The sequence below is a fragment of the Juglans microcarpa x Juglans regia genome, chromosome 2S, assembly GCF_004785595.1.
Source record: "Juglans microcarpa x Juglans regia isolate MS1-56 chromosome 2S, Jm3101_v1.0, whole genome shotgun sequence".
Classification (NCBI taxonomy): domain Eukaryota; kingdom Viridiplantae; phylum Streptophyta; class Magnoliopsida; order Fagales; family Juglandaceae; genus Juglans; species Juglans microcarpa x Juglans regia.
Window position 1 is genome coordinate 23,641,460 of NC_054597.1, and position 20,902 is coordinate 23,662,361.

General features: G+C 31.5%; 1 long non-coding RNA gene, 1 other non-coding gene and 1 pseudogene across 2 annotated transcripts; 1 reads left to right on the plus strand and 2 right to left on the minus strand.

Moving 5' to 3' along the window:
- Positions 1-863: 863 nt before the first annotated feature.
- Positions 864-19,366, minus strand: LOC121251663. The gene is made up of 4 exons (XR_005938075.1): positions 19,354-19,366; positions 10,029-10,033; positions 2,304-2,314; positions 864-970 (listed from the first exon to the last, which is right to left on the minus strand). It is a non-coding gene; the product is annotated as an uncharacterized LOC121251663 (long non-coding RNA).
- Positions 7,581-7,687, plus strand: LOC121253769. The gene has a single exon (XR_005938488.1). It is a non-coding gene; the product is annotated as a small nucleolar RNA R71 (small nucleolar RNA).
- LOC121251661 lies at positions 15,178-16,590 on the minus strand (annotated as a pseudogene).
- Positions 19,367-20,902: the final 1,536 nt, after the last annotated feature.

The following is a 20,902-nucleotide window of genomic DNA, read 5'->3' on the forward strand; positions in this document are numbered from 1 at the left end:
GCAGAAAAAAAAATAAAAAAAAAAATATGTAAGACAAACAAGAAGAAAAAAATAATAAAGTAAAATAAAACAAAAAAGAATGTCACCCAAGCTGTGAAGAGGTTCACAGCACTACAAACGTCTTCTCAACAATATGAGAATGCTAATAAACACCAGTTGTCCCCAGCAACGGCGCCAAAAACTTGATGGCTTTCTAAATATGTCTTCCAAGTGCAGAAACTATCAAAGTAGTACATAGATGAGTTCCATGGTCATTTCCACAAGGAGAATAGTATTCATGCCGAGCAAACGTATAATGAAGTATATTTAGTGTGAAGAAATTGTTTGTGAAAAGAGGTATTTACAAAACCAAGAAAAGAAACAAATAAAGTAAATTTACGTACTGATTTTAAATGGATTAATGAAGAATGGTTTGGATCATTTCTCAAATTTTTTTTTTTTTGAATAATTTTTTGAATGCTTGTAGACTTAAAAGAAATGGAAATTGAAAGAAATAAATGCTAGAGAAATGGTTGCAAGGAATTGCAGAAAAATAAACACCTAAGCTACAATTTTCATCCTCTCACATGTTGACAATAGAAATGCTAAAATCCCTCTTATACTCAACCACTAACCCATACGAAAGGATCATGATCGGAAAATGTAACCAATCAAGCACAACTTATATCTTAGCCCCAAATTCCCTACTAAGTTGTAAAGTCAGTTGAGCAATAAAAGAAGACTATCAGAATCTTAAATCAGATCAAGCATCAGTTGTGCCTAATGTCTACAACTAATCAAAATGCATGAGAAAGAATTCCAAGCTTCTCCAAATATAACAACATTACAACTCAATAAGATGTGAAATGAAAATCAATGGAAAATGAGCAAAGTCATGCCAATCAGTTTCTGGATTACTCCCCACAACCTAGGCTTAGAAATTTAGCCTAACATCTTTGAATCCAAATGTTTCATCCACTTTCTTGAATCACTGAGTAAATAAAATCATCTCAAAACCAAAAGTCTAGAAGCTTCAAATCCCTAAGAGAAAAAATGAAAAACAACCAAAGAGATGGCGCACGAAAAAAAAATTTCCTTTTATACTGCGCGTCCGTTTCTGTGTTTCGTGTCCCGTGTCTTCCGTCTATAGTGCGCGCTTCCCCTTTCTTTCCCTCTGCAGTGCGCATCTTGAGCTACTCAATCCAGCCTCTGCTCTCGCGTCTACGTTCTGCGTCTCCAGCCCTGGTTCCATCCCGTGTGCTGCGTCTCCTACCATGGTTTGAAGCCACGATCCACATGTCCAGAAGCTACCCACATGAGCTACTCTGCACCTGTGAGGCCACACTCCTTCCACTCAGTCCCATGTGCGTGAGTTTCTAATGCCTTCTTTTGGATGTTGTTGTGCTAGTGGGATATTTCCAAGAATACCCATGTGCTTTTAACATCTTTCCCACAATGCCCTGCAACATAAGTAATATATGAGAGTAATATTTTGGGATATTAATTATTGGTGTAGACCAGCTGCATTACGACTCTTTTCAAGTGCAAAATACTAGAATTTAACATTGAGTCAAGTACTAAAAATTACTACATAATTAAGTGCTTAATTCACTTTTTGGTTAAACAATTCATTCACTTTAGCAGCTTAATTATGTAGTTTATGACACTTTATCACACCCCCCAACTAGCTTTTTACCCCCAACTAGCTTTTTGCTAGTCTCTAGCAAATAATGCAATAAAAATATTGAAGGATCCAAGAGTGAGCCACTAAACTCAAAAATCTCTACAAAAGATCAATCATATTGAAATCCTAGGCATTAGAATGTAGTCAAGTCAGGTTTTAGCTCAACACAAAAGCTTATAAAATTCTCTAGAGCTCAAATAAGGGAAATGTACTTAAGCTGAAGATTTTTGAGTGCATCAAGTGTGTGAACAGATTGCCATTTGTTAATTTCAAGATTTCTCACAATAGTTTCAGCCTAGCAACTTTTTCAAAAAAAACCAAAAGGTCTTTACTCCAATTCAAAACCATTACATTGGCGGCTTTCACGCTATCACACTTTGAAAGACCCTTTTTTAAAAAAAAAAAAAAAGATTTCGGTGATAGGCAGCCTTTTCCAATGTACTTGCACCATTTTTTTCTTTTTTTTTTTTTTTTTTTTTTTTTTGTGTGCATGATCTCTAGCCTGTCCCTTTTCTCATGTATTTTTACAACTAGTTTTTTTTTTTTTTTTTTATCACACTTTTCCTAGGCCATTAAGATATGGTTCATTGTAGTTCTTGCTAGTTGCTTAGAAGAAACCACTGGTTGTCATCAAACAAACAACAAAAAGATCTGCTCGTGTCAATTAAGGTCATCAATCAATAGATTTGAAATAAATTTCCCAAGTTTGAGTTGCTAAGACTTATCATAAGGTCTAGTGTCGAACTTAAACCTAAACCAATGGGAATTAGTGTAGCCCAAGACTACAACTATATGATCTTAAGTAGAGAAGTGTGAAAATAGTAACTTGGCAGCAACAAAAAATTCAAACCCCACAATTATAAATCCTAAGAGACTAATGGTAGAAGACTTTTCTTACCCCCAACTAAAAATGGGCAGTGTCCTCACTGCAAATCATGAATAAAACAAGACATGAAAGAAAATAGGGCCAAAGGAAAATACCTGAGATGGCAGAAGGGATCATGAACGTAAAAATGAAACCAGAAATAAAATAAACAGTGCTGAACCTGAAAAGATATACTGAAGAAAAAGAAGGAAAAAAAAAAAGAAAGAACAAAACATAGAAGTGAAACAAATAAAAGCAGAAAAAAAAATTAAAAAAAAAAAAAAAAAAAAAAAACAAAGCAAAGCAAAAATGAGCTAAGGATCATGAGAATAAATGGGATCTTCCAAAGGAATGGAAGTATCCTCATGTGAAAGTTTTGCCAAAAAATGTTTAAGTCATTGGCCATTGACTTTGAAAGTATTTCTATTTTGAGGATTAGTAATCTCAACAATTCCATATGGAAACACAGCCTTAACTATATAAGGACCACTCCAGCTCGATCTTAATTTGCCTGGAAATAGATGGAGGCGAGAATTGTAAAGTAAGACTTGTTGATTTGGCTCAAAATTCTTTCAACAACTTCATGCGCTCCTCTGACAATTTAGAATTGTCATATGCATCTCGCCTAAACTCATCCAATTCTGAAATCTAAAATTTTCTCACAAAACCAGCATGGTCAATGGAAAAATTGTATTGTTTAACAGCCCAATATGCCTATGTTCAAGCTCAACAGGAAGATGACATGATTTTCCATATACCAAGTGATAAGTGGACATGTTAAGAGAGGTTTTAAAGTTCTTTAAGCCCAAAGTGCATCAATTAGACTTAAAGACCAATCTTTTCTGTTGGGGTTAAGTTCATATTAGCTAATTCAGCTTGCCCATTTGTTCGAGGGTGATATGGAATGGAAACTTTATGGTGTATACCATATTTTTTCATGAGGACAGCAAAGGATTTGTCGCAAAAATGGGTTCCATTATCACTAATGATAGCTCTAGACATGCCAAATCTAGCAAAAATATTTTCTTTCAAGAACTTAAGCACTACCTTATAGTCATTTGTTTTACATGGGATGGCTTCAACCCACTTAGAAACATAATCAACAAATACGAGGATATACAAATAACCAAAAGAAGATGGAAATGGCCCCATAAAATCAATCCCCCAACAATCAAAAATCTCAATGACCAAAATGGGTTGTAAAGGCATCATGTTTCTCTTAGTAATTGTGCCTAATTTTTGACATGGTTCACAAGTTTTGCAAAAATTATACGCATCCTTAAACATATGCGGCCAATAAAACCCACTTTGTAAAATTTTTGCAACGGTTTTATGTGTAAAAAAATGTCCCCCACAAGCCTCATTATGACAAAAAGAAAGAACAGCTTGTATTTCATGATCAGACACACATTTCCTTATGATTTGGTCAGAACAATATTTAAACAAGTAAGGATCATCATAGAAGAATGACTTTACCTCATGCTTGAATTTCCGTATGTCTTGAGTACTCCAATGGGGTGGTGTTTGTCCTATCACCAAAAAATTAACTATTTCAGCAAACCAAGGCAAATTTTTAACTGACATTAATTGTTCATCAGGAAAAGAGTCAATGATAGGGGCAGTGTGCTCATTTTCAGCAAATGTAAGCCGAGACAAGTGGTCGGCGACTATGTTTTCATTACCCTTCTTGTCTTTGATGATAAGGTCAAATTCTTGGAGAAGAAGAATCCATCGGATTAAACGTGGTTTAGCATCATTCTTCAACAATAAGTACTTTAACGCTGCATGGTCAGTGAAAACAACCACAGAAGAACCAAGAATATAAGTTTGAAACTTGTCTTTGAAACTTGTCTAATGTAAAAACTACAGTAAGTAATTCATTTTCTGTGCTAGAATAATTTCTTTAGGCTCCATTTAGAGTTATACTTGCATAAGAAATGACATGTGGGAACTTATTTCTACGCTATCTAAGAACAGCTCCTATGGTTACATCGCTAGCATCACACATTATCTCAAAAGGAATAGATCAAACAGGGGGTTGCATGATAGGGGCTGTAGTGAGCAAAATTTTCAACTTATCAAAAGCATTTTGACAAGAAGATGTCCATTCAAAAGTAACATCATGCATAAGTAACCCACACAAGGGCTTAGAGATAGAACTAAAATTTTGAATGAATCTCCTATAAAACCAAGCATGCCCAAGACATGATTTGATTTCTTTTACTGTTTTGGGTATAGGAAGCTTGAAGATAAGCTCGATCTTAACTTTATCAACCTCAATATCTCGTGATGAGACTATGTAACCAAGAACTATGCCTTGTTGAACCATGAAATGATACTTTTCCCGATTGAGAAGCAAATGTTTATCTTCACACCTGGGTAAAACAGCTTGTAAGTTGGTCAAACATGCATCAAAAGAACTACCAAATACTGAAAAATCGTCCATGAATACTTCCAAACAATTTTCAATTATGTCGCTGAAAATACTAAGCAGACATCTTTGAAAAGTAACCGGTGCATTACATAGTCCAAAAGGCATTCTTCTAAATGCAAAAGTGCCAAACAGGCAGGTAAAAGTTGTTTTCTCTTGATCTTCAAGTGCTATTTCTATTTGGTAAAAACAAGAAAATCCATCAAGAAAGCAATAGAAGTCATGGCCAATAACTTTTTCTAACACTTGATCAATAAATGGCAAAGGGAAATGATCTTTCCTAGTGGCGGCATTCAACTTCATATAATCTATACACATTCGCCAACCAGTTGAAATTTTAGTAGGAATCAGTTCATTTTTCTCATTCTTCACAATAGTAAGCCCAGATTCTTTTGGAATTACATGAATGGGACTTACCCACTTGCTATCTGCAATAAGGTAGATAATTTCCACGTCAAGTAGTTTCAAAATCTCTGTTTTTACTACCTCTTTCATGGTAGGATTTAGTCTCATTTGCATCTCTCTAGAGACTTTAGCATTTTCTTCTAAATAAATCCTATGAGTGCACACAAAAGGATTTATACCTTTTATATCTGTGATTGTCCATCCAATAGTACCTTTGTGCTGCCTTAAGACTTCCATCAGCCTCCCTTCTTGGTCATGAGTGAGTTGGGCTAAAATCACCATTGGGAAGGTGTTGTCTGGATCCAAAAATGCATATTTCAGGTCATTCGGCAATGGCTTCAGCTCTAGTGTTGGGATTTCATTTTCTGAAGGCTTCAAACTTGCTGTCAATGGTGGGAGCTACTCAATTTTTGGCCTCCATTTAGTCTCAAATTTCTTTTCTGCATTAAAAACAGGAGAAACATCAATAGGGGTGTCATCAGTGATGAGATCACAAATATTTTCTAACTCAAACAGTAGGTCAGTAGGCTGGTATGCCAAAAAAGCCTCTTCCTCAAGGATGCTTTCCAGCAAATTTACTTCTTGTACATCTTCTAAGTCATGAGGTTGCCACCAAATATTAAAAATGTTTAGTTCAAGAGTCATGTTCTCAAAACTCAGTTTCAAAACATCACTCCTACAATTTATTAATGCATTTGAAATAGCAAGAAAATGTCTTCCAAGAATCACAGGTGCTTGAAAAGAAGATTTTGGTGTCAAGTGAACATCTGTAAAAAACATTTATCCACTTGAACTAAGACATCCTCAATAACCCCTCTTGGCATTTTAATAGACATGTCCGCTAGTTGTAAAATGATAAGAGTTAGTTTTAATTCCCCTAAACCAAGCTGCTCATAAACATTATAAGGCAGTAAATTCACACTTGAACCAAGATCTAACAATGCTTGACCAATTTTTGAACTTCCTATAACACAAGCAATTGTTGGTGAACCAGGGTTTTTATATTTTGGTGGGGTGTTGCTCTGAATTATGGCATTGACCTGCTCAGTAAGAAAAACTTTCTTTTGCACATTTAATTTCCTTTTAACAGTACACAAATTTTTTAGAAACTTAGCATATGTAAGAATTTGTTGAATAGCATCCAACAAAGGAATGTTAATCCTAACTTGTTTGAATATTTCTAAAATTTTAAATTGGTGTTTGTCTTTGTGCAGAGGAGTCAATCTTTGAGGAAAAGGAGCAAGTACAGGACATGAAATCTTTTCAGTTTCATTTTGTTCTACCTCACCCTTTTTAAGCCTCATTTTGTACAGGTTTAGAGACATTACAAGCCTTGTTTGAACCTTGAGCTGGAATATTCACCACACTACCATTTCTCAAAGTAGTGACTGCCTTCACTTGCCTTACATTTGAACTCTCAACAGCTCCTTGAAGTGGCTGACTTTGTGGATTGGGTTGAGGTTGTGCAGGAAATTTTCATTTTTCTTGAGAGCTCCATGACGTAGTCATCTTTGTAAGTGTGCTCCGAATGTCATTTATCGCTTGAGAGTTTTGATTGTTGATTGTTGCTTGACCTTGCATAAACTACTGCAAGGTGTTTGACAATTGTTGTACCGTCTCCTCAAGTCCGTTCTTTTGCATTGGAGGTGCTTGAATTGTAAGTTGAGAGGGTCTTGGAGCCAAGGCTATTGGAGCTACTTGCTGGTCACTCCTCGACCCAAAATTTGGGTGGTTTCTCCATCCTGGATTGTAAGAATTAAAGTAAGGACCAAAATATAGTTTATGTATCATATTTACAGCATTAGATTGGTCCAACAATACCTCTTTGACAGCGGGGATCTTGGGACACTCATTAGTTGAATGCCCATGATCCTCACATATGCCACACTTCTCAGAATTTTTATGGATAGCATGCACTTCATTTACTTTTTTCAATTCCATGGCTTCCATTTTTCTGGACAACAAGGTTAATGTATCACGCAGATCATCATCTTCTTTTAAAGTATATTTTCCATGACCAGACTCAACTTGCCTAGACATATCATGCACATCAGTTGTGTCCCAAGATTGAGCATTTTCTGCAAGATAATCAAAATATTCAAATGCTTCCTCAGCCTCTTTGTCGAACAATTCTCCATTACACATGGTTTGTACAAATTGGCGCATTTTAGGTGTCAAACTTTCATAAAAAAAAACTTATCACATACCAATTTTCATAATTATGATGAGGACAAGCATTTAAAAGATTCTTGAACCTTTCCCAACTTTGATAAAAAGTTTCAGAATCTTTTTGGGTAAAGTTCATGATTTGTCTTTTAAGTGCATTTGTCCAATGTATTGTAAAGAATTTCTTCAAAAATTCAGTTTGCATTTCCTGCCATGTGCATATGGTTCTAGGTCTTAATGAATTTAGCCACGTTTTAGTTTTATCTTTCAAGGAAAATGGAAACAACTTTAGTCTAATAACCTCCTCAGTGCATGTCCAGTCCATGAATGTAGAACAAACCTCTTCAAACTCTTTGATATAAAGGTAAGGGTTCTCGGATTCCATGCCATGAAAATGTGGAATTAATGGAATCATTCCAGGTTTGAAATTAAAGTCATTTGCATTCAAAGGTTGCATTATGCATGAGGGTGTGCTAGTTCTAACAGGTTGTAAATAATCTCTAAGTGTCCTATTCTGATTTACTACTTCCCTATCATGATTCTCATTTTCAGCCATGGTCCTATTAGTGTCAGAAGATGACTCAAGAGAAAGTGATGCTGAGGTAAAAGATGCTCGTGATTCTGATACCATATGGAGAAGTAGAGAAGATGTTTTTGAATGAAATGGCTCACACTTTTCTCATTTCCAATGCAGGTATATATACAAGTTGAAAGACTTGAGTTAAGCCTGAAAATAAGGCTATCCTATAACTGCCTAATAGATATACATTAACATCTATGAGCTGTACAGATTACACATCAAGAATTTGAAAACGCAGAATCAGATATTCGAGATTTAGGGGCTTGATCTGCTGTGCTTGATTGCGTTGGTTTTGGAGAAATAACAACTTTCCTTATACTATCATCTTCATGGTGATCCTTCTATAGATCTGGAAAATCCACTGGAATCATCACCAAACTTCTTTGGGCTTGCCACTTATGTTTTACGTATGTTCAACACGACCCTCATCCATGGGCCGAATTGGCTTCCCTTCCCACTACTCTTACCATTACTAGAGATAGAGCTCATATATTCCTGATTGTCATGCACAATTCGTCCACATTTGAAACACATTCTCGGTAGTTTTTTCTATGACAAAGGCACCCTCATGCTTCGACCTTGAAGGTTCACAGTCATGCCTCAAGTGATAACCTTTCTTAGATCACAGGCAATCTTCACTCATAAACAACTTCCACAGCCCACACCATCTTCTTAAGCAGCCGTCTCTTATACTTTGCCAATCGAGACTCCAATCAATTCCCATATTTGGCAATTCATACAAGCGAGGAAGATTGTGCATTTGAACCCAAAAGGATTCATGATAAAATTTTAACAAATTTGGTTGAGTGATTTTGTCGAACGGTTTCAGGATAAATAGGGTGCTAGCACACAGTGTTTGTCCCTTAGGGTGGCAAAGGTGATGATGATACAATTTGGGTGAATTTCATGGAACGTAATCGATTTGCTAACCTTCCAGATTTTTTCCATGGTTGTTCAAACAACTTCCTTCCCAATTGTGTGCTCTGAACAAATCTTGCCTACCAAACTCCGACCCCCTCTCTCCTCATCTCCTCCATGTCTTTGAGGTTGACATCAATGGGTGTGTTCTTCATTCAAATAAAGACATTCACAGATCTCTTCCAATTCTTCTATCCTTCTCTGTTGTCTCCATCAAGGTGAAAGAAGGAATACTTTCCCTTAGTCCAATGAATAGGCACAGACTGAAAAACTTATTCTCTACCAACTCACAAAGGAGTGGTTGAAAGAAGACTACTTTGTACAATAACACATCTTGGAGACTAGATCAAAGTTAAAGATAGTTATTCCTCAACTAACGTCCGTTGAATATATCGTAAGTGAAAATGTTACAATCTTCTTCTTTTAAATGAAGATATAGTAATCATAAACAACTATTGCCAAAATAAGAAAATAAGTTTTTTTTTTTTTTTTATTCTTTTTTAAAGATTAGTTCATGTAACGTAAGATTCCTTCCTAAATCTTAGAGCATAAAATGAGAGAGAGGTGGATGTGTGTGTGAAGTGATATTTCCAGTCCTAGGATTACAAGCTTTGTGCATTTCTCTTAAAAAAAATGAGTAAATCTGAGATCCACATGAAAAAACTATTTTTTTAATGATGAATCCCAATTTTGTTTTTCAGTATTTAGCATTACTTATATATATATATAGTTAGTCATAACATTTAAATAAATATTATATGATGCACTTCATGTGTCTACTTTTTTTACATTTTAGATCTTAAAGTTTTAAGAGAAATGTTTAGCCTATTAAAGAATACTATAAAAGTAATTTTTAAACTGATATATCTTGATATGGTACATTAGATTGTAAAACTCATTTTATTATAAAGTATATCTTACATTTTATACCGAGCTACATCAATTTGTAATTTGGATTTTAGAAAATCTCTTATAGATATTAAACTTATTTAGTTTGAACAATAACTTTAATGGGTTGAAAGTATCTTAATCCGTTCAAGAAAGTTTACTACATGTTTAAAAAGTATTAGGTAAGATGGCTTTAGTCTAAATAAGTAGGATATTCAATTATTCAAAAAACAAGCTCAAAGGGCCATATATTTAAACAATCGATAACGACGTGGGAAAATAGGTAGAACTTTTTTCTTCCTTTTGAATTTGGGCCGATAGCTGTGATAAGAACAAAACGCACAATAATTACTTATCAAACCCAAGACTTGATTAGGTGAACCTTAAAAATTGCGAAATTTAAGATATTTTAGTATTATATTATACAATGGTTGTCTTTATTTAAATCTAACCTAATCACTCGTTATCCTTTTGATAGGTTGACTTAATCAATATATAGGGTATATTTAATTATTAAATTCATCTCAACTCATCTCAATTTATTATTATAAATTTTTTAAATTTTAATATAAAATATAATAAATAATTTAATTTTTTTAAATTTTAAAATAATATTCTAATAATTTATCATCATAATTCAATTTAATTCAACTGATTTCAATATTCACGCACACCGTGTAATTCATGTTGAGAGAGATAAACAATAGGACAAACCTTTTTAATAATAATATAGGACAGTGCCAGGGGCTGTCAGTATGTGTCATTGTGCGTGCCTCATTGCATGTGAATTTTTCTATTTTTATTTAAATATTATTTTACCATTCGTAATAGAAAAAAAAAATATACAAGTTTACAAATAATTTCTTCTTTAATTATTAAAATAAAATTAAAATATTCGTAACGATAATTTTGAAAGAGTAAATATCATATTCTAATAAAATCATGAAGGAGTATCTTTAATCATAAGATGGTATATTCTCTTTAAAATAAAGTTGATAAATCTAAAATTTACATAAATAATAAATAAAAAATTTAATGATAATCCTAATTTTTTTTAAATAGAATATATTAGAAATGCAGAATCTAAACTGTATTACTCTTTATATTATTAAAAGAAATATTATTAAAAGAAGAATTTATGACTTGGTGGGGAAGTGGAGCGGAGCGTAGCAGGATTTTATTGTGCTTTTTACGGGGAAGTGCACTGGGGCCCGGCTTAAGGAGTACCGTCAATTTGTATACGATTGGAGAGGGTGCGACCCAGGTTGTCCCAAACAGTGAAACGTATGCATGGGTGTCTTGGGGACACCAACACCAACGTTACATCATTGATTTTGTGTATATATATATATATATCTTGATTAATGTAACCTCACGGATATGGACCATATCTTGATTAATTTATATGTGACAGATAAAAAACCAGAAGATAATGATAATTATTCTTATAAATAGTGGGCATAGTTTTCAGCAAAGATTCATACAAATAAAAAAGGAAATAAACAATAATAGAATGTGATGAGCTGTTTGCGTGTGTTTACCAAAAATAGGACCATGAGACTGAGACACAGTTGAGAGCTTTGAAAACAAAAAAAAATAATAATAAGTAAATGAAAATATAATAGATGTGATTTGATTTGATTTGATTTTCGACAAAGATGAGTCACACACGTTAGCTTTCTTTATTTTTGCATGACGCATTAATGTCTCTTCAATAATCAATACAGTCACGCGATGCTATATAATATTTGAATCGGGCCACTTAACCGTTTATTGTTTTTTAATTTTTTAATTTTTTATTCATATTTTTTTAATAGATTTAAGTATTTTAAAAAATAAAAAATATATATTAATACATTTAAAATTACTTTTTTAATGACTAAATAAAATAAAAAAAATACCAAACGTTAGATTTGAATAATATGTTACGGACAGCAAAGTAACCTTTTTCATAATATTTATGTTTGGAATATTATGGATATTAAAAAGAATTACTAATTTTTTACTATTATAAATAATGAAAAAATGTTTTAATTTAAATACGATCTAAATAGAATAATAGGGTAGTATATAATATTATTCTATATATATTTTTATAAATATGATTTTTAGAAACCTATATTTATGGCTTTTAAAATTTTTAGGATCAAACTCTTTAAAGAAACCAATATATAATTTGTTTTTAAATACATTTTCCAATCTTAATAGCCTATGGAGCTCTACATTCTTTTACTGGTCCATCCATTTAATTATTCACCTACATACCGAGACAGAATTTTTTTCTCCATGTTCACATGTTCGTCAATAGAAATTATAGGTAATGGGCATTAGATCATGATGTCCGTGAATTATCAGATCATAACATGCTGACACATGAGACACTGAGAGAGTAATGCATTATGCACTCCTCTTTTGGAACATGTACTCATTTCAACTCATCTGAATTGAATTTAAATTTAAATTTAATCTAACATTTAAACACACAATTCACAAATTATTAAATATCACTCGACTTAAAAGTTCTTTATACGTGAGATTCAGAATTTTTTTCAATTCAATACATTTTTAGACGCGAGACTCACAACTTTTTCAACTTTCTATAAATATATTTTAACTCATTTTAACATTTAAACACATCTAAATTAATCTTAGGTGGACTTCACAAAACTCACTCTATCATTTTAACTCACTAATATTTATAAAAAACTCAACTCAACATCTAAACGGGATCATTTAGCTTGACTCCTCTGTAGAATAAATATCAAGAGAAATAATATATGTAATATTCTCGTATTCTCTTTAAAAAAAATAATAAATTTGATATTCACATATAAAATTTATTTTTTTAATATTGCCTTCAATAAAATTGTAATTAGACATGCATTCTTTTTATTATCTTAATTTTTGTGGAATGTAGCATACGTCACCTGCAATAATGATTATATTAGTGATGCCTCTCTCTTTTTCTACAAAGAGAAGACTTATGTACGATTATGAAGACATCAATTAAACTAAAAATCAATGGATCATGTCATTGTGGACAAGCCAATTAAAGACGTGTACGTAGTACTCCTTGAGATCGAATTTGAGAAAGTCGTATATATGTCTCTCGAGGCCGCGTTTCAAAGAGACCTATCATCTACCTCATTGTTTAGATGTTTAGTGATGCATCTTTCCATCTAATTGATATTTCTTGATTCTCAAATTGGACCTAACACTAATTGATTGAGTACTCTAGTATTTCGATTTAATCATGTTTAATGATTTTGTTTATTTATTTGTGTCTTATTAGTCGGCAACCGACACAACATGTAGAACTAGTTATGTTTTATTATCGTGTCCTTTCAATTCCTTTACGTTATCTGTTTATGAAAAAAAATGAAATTATTGTCCTATGTTACAAGCACACAAGTTTATGATTATCAATCACATTAATTTATCAGGATTTTATAACATTCAAACGTCACCATGAAAAGATGTTAAAGCCTAGCTACGTTAATGCCCTAGATATACACATGCATGCACGTGATTATTAAAAATCAAATCAAATCAAATAATGCTTTATACCCATCTTCCTAGCAAGACTTTGGCAGTTTGTGTTTCTCGTGACAGAAATAATGGAAATCATTTGCAACTAACCCAATAAACAGGCTATTACTTTTTTTTGTAATCAAGCACATGAGAGAAGTCTTTACACTAAGAATATATAATAGCTTTGTTGCATTATAAAAATATATACGTATTGATGAAGGTTAGACCAATGAAGATCTCTTCCCGCAATTTTTTTTTATTAAAAAAAAAGAAAAAAAAAGAAATCATAGACGTTTGTCGAATGTCGAAGGGTCAGCAATCCTGATCATGAGATTATTAAGGACATATCTGGGGTATGAGATGAGATATAAAATTCTCGTCTGATATTCTTATTTTATTCCATCCTATCTTATTCTCAAACATAATTCAAATACAAAATTTTTAAACTAATTATTATAAAATTTTTAAACTAATCATTACAACTTTTTCAAATTTTCAAATAGAAAACAATTTTAACTTTTTGAAATCTCAAACAAAAATAATATTATAAAACTATATTATTACAATATTTTAACTTTACAATATTTTTTATTCAATTTTTTCTTCAATCTTTCTCAAAATTTAAAAAATATTCAATTCAAACTATCTCACTATCATTCACAAACTATATTACTATTATTTAAAAATTTTCATCTTTATCTCTCTTCCAAACCTGGCATAGTCAACTTATCTCGTTCATGGAAATTAGAAACCCAATGTAGGGATCGAGTTTTAAGACTTTGTGGAGCCTCCATTTCCAATGACATTTCCTTGATTAAAGTGCTTATTTCCTAGCACATAGGACTGACTGGCTATTTTTCCATTGAGAAATGGCTTAGCCAGGTAAAGATTTTTTTTAAAAATAAATTAATAAAATGATTTGATTTGATACGTAACGTTATAAAACTATTTTTATTAAAAATTATATATAACTATTTTTATTGAAAATTATATATAACGTATTGTGTGAAACTCAATTTATGGGTTTATAACTTTTACGTGATCTATTTATAGTTTTAGCACTTTTCTTTTTATGAATTTTGTGAGTTGGACTCATTAGTCATTTACACCCCAACAATATATGTGGGAAAATGATAGTTGGTCCCCTAGCTCAAAGTAACCGCTCAAAATGACTGCTCGAGTATTTTGATTTTTTTTTCTTTTTTTTTTCTTAATGGTTAAAAAATTGTCTATTAGTGAACATTGTATAATTGTTTTTCATAATAATTAATAATGTTAAGAAAAATATTTAAAAAACATTCAATACACGCTGGTCCCAGTCCATATGTATATGTCTTTGTGAAACAATATATTTCATTCACTTTCACAAAATTTTTCAATTCATTTCATCTAATTATTATAATTTTTTAAATTCTTACCTAAAATAAAATAAATAATTTAATTTTTTTAAATTTTAAAACAAAAATAATATTAAAAAAATATATTCTAACAGTATTTTATTTAACTTTTAATTTTTATCTCAACTCATCTTTAATCTAGCTACCTCTTTAATTATAAATAATTCTGATCACTAATACGTAAATTCATTTAATATGATTGATCAAAAAGTAAATTTTATTAAAAATAATACTAATTTAAATTTAAAATATAAAGATAATAATATTAATACGCAGAATTGTATATAATAAAACTCTCTCAAAATGATTCCCACAGACCAAAAAACACAGACAATAATTAATTATGCTTTATTAATTAGAAGCTGCTTAACACATGAGATCCTGATCACCAAAAGCAAAAGTCATAAATAACATCTTACAGAACTGGAATTATGAGCAGTACTGAGATCCCGAAAAGTTGAAGCCACTATTTATTAGTATCAACATATTTTGACCCAGTTTTGACTGCACCATGTACTGTTCTTAAAGCAATTCCCCTCCTGAATTAAGAAGTGAAGAGAAGCACTGGATATTGGGAGCCACGATACTGGTTTGAACACAATTACTAACTGTCCAATCAGCTTGCAGCATTTCCTCTGAAACCCAAAGAGGTTGTTGGTCTGAAGAAGGAGACAAGTCATTACTGTTGTTGTCACTGAAAATGAAGTCACAGACATCTGAGAAGTCCGAGTTGAGAAGATCCGACAAGCAAATGTCTCCGAAATCCGTCGAGTGATTATGAACTTGATCTTCTTCTCGACATGAAAATGGAAAAAATTCATCCATTAACGCACCGGATTCGGCGGGCTTATTATTTATGGAATGTTGGTGCTTGTTTGGCTGTGCCTGCAGTACTACCGGGGTGAGAGGGACTTTAGAGCACCTAAACGCCTTGGTCTGGATCACACCATGATCATCAGAGTTCATGATCGTCAATGGCGATGGAGATGAGCAGGCTCCTGTGTTGGAGGAAACCTTGATGTTGTTGAGTACTGGCTTTGAAGTTGAACAAAGATTAGGATCTGGAACAGTTCTGGTTTGTTGGGTTTGATGTTTTTTTCCTAGATTTGTGTTCCAATAATTCTTTATTTCATTGTCTGTTCGCCCGGAAGCCTTCCAGCTATCAGAGACCATCTAAAAAGGAAAGAAAGAAATACATTTAGCTTTTACATTATAATTGTTTAATTTCTGAAAGAGAAAAACATTTTTAAGGAAAAGATGCAAAACCTGTTCCCTAAAAGTTTGTGAAGCCTGATGATGAGTTCTTCTTCATCCTGTGATATGTTACCTCTCTTAATGTCTGGTCTCAGGTAATTCAACCACCGAAGCCTGCAGCTCTTCCCACATCTCTTCAGACCTGATCTCCAAAATCCCAAACCATTTATGTCATGATTTTCCCATATCAGAAACAGAAAACCCTTTTAACTTTTCATTTCCTACCAAAAAGGAAAAAGACAAAAAAAAAAAAATGTATAGAAATAGTACCTGCTTTTTTGGGAAGGTTTCTCCATTTGCCTTCACCATGGATTCTGATGTATTCTCTGAGAGTGTTGTCTTCTTGAGCTGTCCAAGCACCTCTGTTCAAGCCCTCCTTAGCACAACAAGGGCTTCTCCCCATTTTGGGCACTAAGCTTTCTTCACTAGTCTTGGATCTCTCAATCCTTGCTAGATCGATCTGTGGAGGTTTTGATTGTTTAAGACCGTAATTTATAGCTAGAGTGATGTAGAACCGCAATATTTAATATTTATAGCTGATTTTATTTTTTTTATAAATATTGACACCATTTGATTGAAGGATGAGTTGAGGTAGTTTTAAATGGGTGGAATAAAATATTATTTTTTAATATTATTATTATTTTATATTTTAAAAAATTAAATTATTTATTATGTTTTATTTAAAAAATTTAATAATAAGTTCAGTTACATTTCGAATAGGAATAACAAGTTTTCAATATTTTTTTAATTTCTTATTCATAAGTGGACTACAGTACTTCATTCGTTCGTAGGCGCGTAGCCTTGTGTCCTGTACCTCGTTTAAACCAACGTGCCAAAGACTTTGACTTTTCATTCTGCTACATGTTCGTTCATATTTGTGTCGATGCTACTGCCTTGTATATATGAATCAACCGGCCTATATCTTTGGAACCAACCATTCATTAATAGTTTCACACCTTAAAAATGATCATTAATGGGAAATGATTTATGGGCAGTGATAGACTTACTATCCTATTACTATTGATCTATTATCTAAGTGTATTTCAAATTCTTTATTTTTTTATTATTTTCTTTAAAGTATTTTTTTAATATCCTTAATCACTAAGAAAAAATTAAAAAATTAATATATAATTTTACTAATACTCACTTCCTTAATCATTAAGTAAAATAAAAAATTTAAAAAAAATCAAATTCAAAAGAATAGTAGATGAGTAGTAGTAAGGTAGTAATCCTACCATTATTCATGATTTATACAGTCTTAGAATGTACATATCTAATTCACTTCTTTAAAAAAAAAAATACGAAAAATTTGAAACCTACGTGAAAAGACTAACATTTTTACGCGAAGTTTATACATCTTAAAACTGTATATTACGTTATCTTTATCAATTCGGTTCATTGTGGGTATTGTTTTTCTTCAATTGTCTACTTGACAAGATAAAACTTGCCATACTAAAAAATCATGCAAACAATATTATTTAAAGTAATATTGCTCAAAATGTGAAACATCTTAGTATTGTGGTGTGGTGTGGTGTGGTGTGATTGAAAAATAATAAAAATAAATAATGAATTTCACTATTATTTAAGATGTTCAAATGCATGGGATGGCCACCACCCGTCCTCATTAATTAGTTATTGCAATATCTTATCTCCAACTAACTTTCTCCCACAAGCAATTGAAAGTTTGTTGCAGAAGAATGCGTCCACAACCCCCGCCCAGACCATACATCCATCTTAAAGGGCCATGCATATATGTCACTGTTTCTATCATTGCTGCAGCCTTGTCTTTCATCATATGAACATGTTGCTCTTTTTATTTTTCTTATTGGCACTTATCACTGTCTTTTATAGTGCTTTTTTTTTTTTCTTTTTTTTTTTTTCGAAGTCCTCAGTACTAATGATGAAGGAATGAGAAATGCTCTAAAATAAATTTATAAATTGATATAATTTGAATACGTCATATTATAATTTATTATTATTATTATTATTAAGTCACTTTAATTTATAAATATATGGTTTCTCCGAAAGCTATAATTAATTATAAGTTTGAGGATTATTTCTAACAATGATTAGAGAAGTCTCAGGTCTTAACCATTGCATCTTAGCCAAGTACAGGACAAAGAAACAGAGAAAATATCACATAACAAAATATAATTATTTACAAAAAGTATAAAGCAAAAAGAAAACATAAAGCTACTTTATGAAACACTACGGTCTGGAGTTTTCACATAAAGAATTAGAATCAATATATATTAGATATGGTGCACGCTCGTTGCTCGAAGACATTGTTTAATATAATATAAAAATAATTCTACAAATTGACGTATTTTTATATGATCTGTTATATCTATTTTATAATAAAAATAATTTTATAATTTGACAAACTATAACAAATCACATCAGTTTATGATATTACTTTTATATATCACTTTGTAGTTAGAATAATTCTCTTAATTTTATGATTTTTTTTTTTATATTTTAAATGACAAGTAGCATCAACAAACTAGTGATACATATTTACCCTTAAGTAGTGTTAAAACCGGTCATTTTGGCTATTGCTAATTTGCTGCACCTCATCAGTTGGCTATAATATTTAGGAAAATGATTTATATAGTTTTAAGATGTGCAAATTTCACGCATTATATTTTTAAAAAAAATGGCTAAACTTGAGAGTTACATAAAAAAATCCTAATTTTTTTAATGGTGAATTTTATTTTTTTATATAAAAAAATGCGTGAAACTTAAACACTATGCTATATCTAACATTAGTCTAATAATTATCAAAGATATTTCATCTGTACATGCATGAATTAGTACCACGCAGTATTAAGATTCAAAAGCAAGACCAAATAATAGTATTTGAAATTAGTTCCAAACTGTTGAACCAATACCAAATCTTCACTCAAACTTGATAGCAACTACCACAGATTTAAGGGCTGTTTGGATCTGCAGATGGTTTCATCTCTTCTAGGGGTGTAAGAAAAAACTGAAAAATCGATTGAACTGGACCGAACCGAACTGGTCTAGTTTGTAACCGGCCTGTTGAGGTACCGGTTCTTAAAAACGAAAGCCGGTCTTAAACCGGAGTGGTACTGATTTTTATATTTTGAAAATCGGTTTAAACTGAATCAGACCGGTACATATATTTTGAATTTTTTATATTATATATAATTTTTATATATATTATATGCTACATTTCTAGTTAATATAACATAAAATTCTAATCTTATTATTCAATTCTATTAATTTTATAACATAAAATTAATATACTAGAATAATTAGACACTAATTATACTATTACAATCTAATTATTCAAGTTTATTAATCTCACTAATAAGTTAGACACTACTTATATTATACTAGTATAATTGAATATTAATGTATTAGTAATTGTTAATTATAAATACTAAATTCTCACAATTAACCTTAGTATTAAAAAAAATATAACATTAAATATATATAGTATCATACCTATAAATGGTAAATCGAAAAATTGGGCCGGACCAGACCGAACCGAAATCGAAAGTTCTGGTTTCAGTAATGAATCAGTCTGTACCGGTTCTTAAATTTTCAAAACCGGTATATACCGGTTTGATCTCAAAATTTCTTCAAAACCAGACTGAACCGACCAGTTACACCCCTAATCTCATCACATCTCAACATCCTAATACTACTCAAACATACATTTTTTAATTTCAAATTTTTAATTTTTTTTTATATAATCATTACCTAATATTACAGTTTTTTCAAATTTAAAAAAAAAACATAAAAAAAAAATCAACTTTAAAAACTCCAAAATAAAAATAATACTAAAAAACTATATTCTAATAATATTTTAACTTTATAATATCTTTATTCAACTTTTCCTATCTTCTTTCCCAAAGTCCTATAAAACATCATAATTTAAATAATTTCATTATTATTCACAAACCATGTCACTACTATTTACAAATTTTTCATCTCATCACATTTCTCAAGAATCCCTTAAAGCCTCAAGCCCTAGAGCTTTCTAGTGAAACCTCCCCTTTAATATATGGAAAATGATAGGGTTGCTAGTCTCCTACTATCCATTTAATACTCTTTTTGTATTTAATTTTTTTTTTAATTTTTAATTTTACTTAATGGTTAAGGAAGTGACTATTAATAAAATTATATATTTTTTTATTTTTTTCTTAATGATTATGGATGTTCAAAAAATACATAAAAGAAAGTAATAAAAAATAAAAATATTATAAGTAGTAAATGGGTAGTAACCCTATCACTACCCTTAATATATACGTAGTTATGCTAAACTACACTCCATACATCACCAAATTTACAAGGGCTTGCCCTAAGAAGAAATCTACCACATCCAACATCTTATAGCCATGATATATTCATACATGTACATACATGTATATCTACACATGGAGAGCTTGGTAAAATACAACTCTAAGCATAGCTTTCAAAGCTTCTATATATAAAATTGATCAATAAATAATGACCATCAACATGACAAAACTTTCTTTCAACATCTTATAACCCATGCACAACAATAAGACTCCTTTCAGATAGATCCTTGAAAGATGTAGCCGTGCACTTTATATTCGCTTATCAACATTCAATATGCATAACATTCACACAATGTCACAACTCATTCATTAAGCATCTCCTAAATTCATTAATAGTGAATTATGCATGACTAGATCAATAGGGATCTTTCATACATGTGACATGGCATTTTGTAACGGTTTCGTAACACATAGATCGATTTGACCAAAGTTAAAAACTTGAGGACTATAAAGTTAAAAATTAAAGTTCAAGG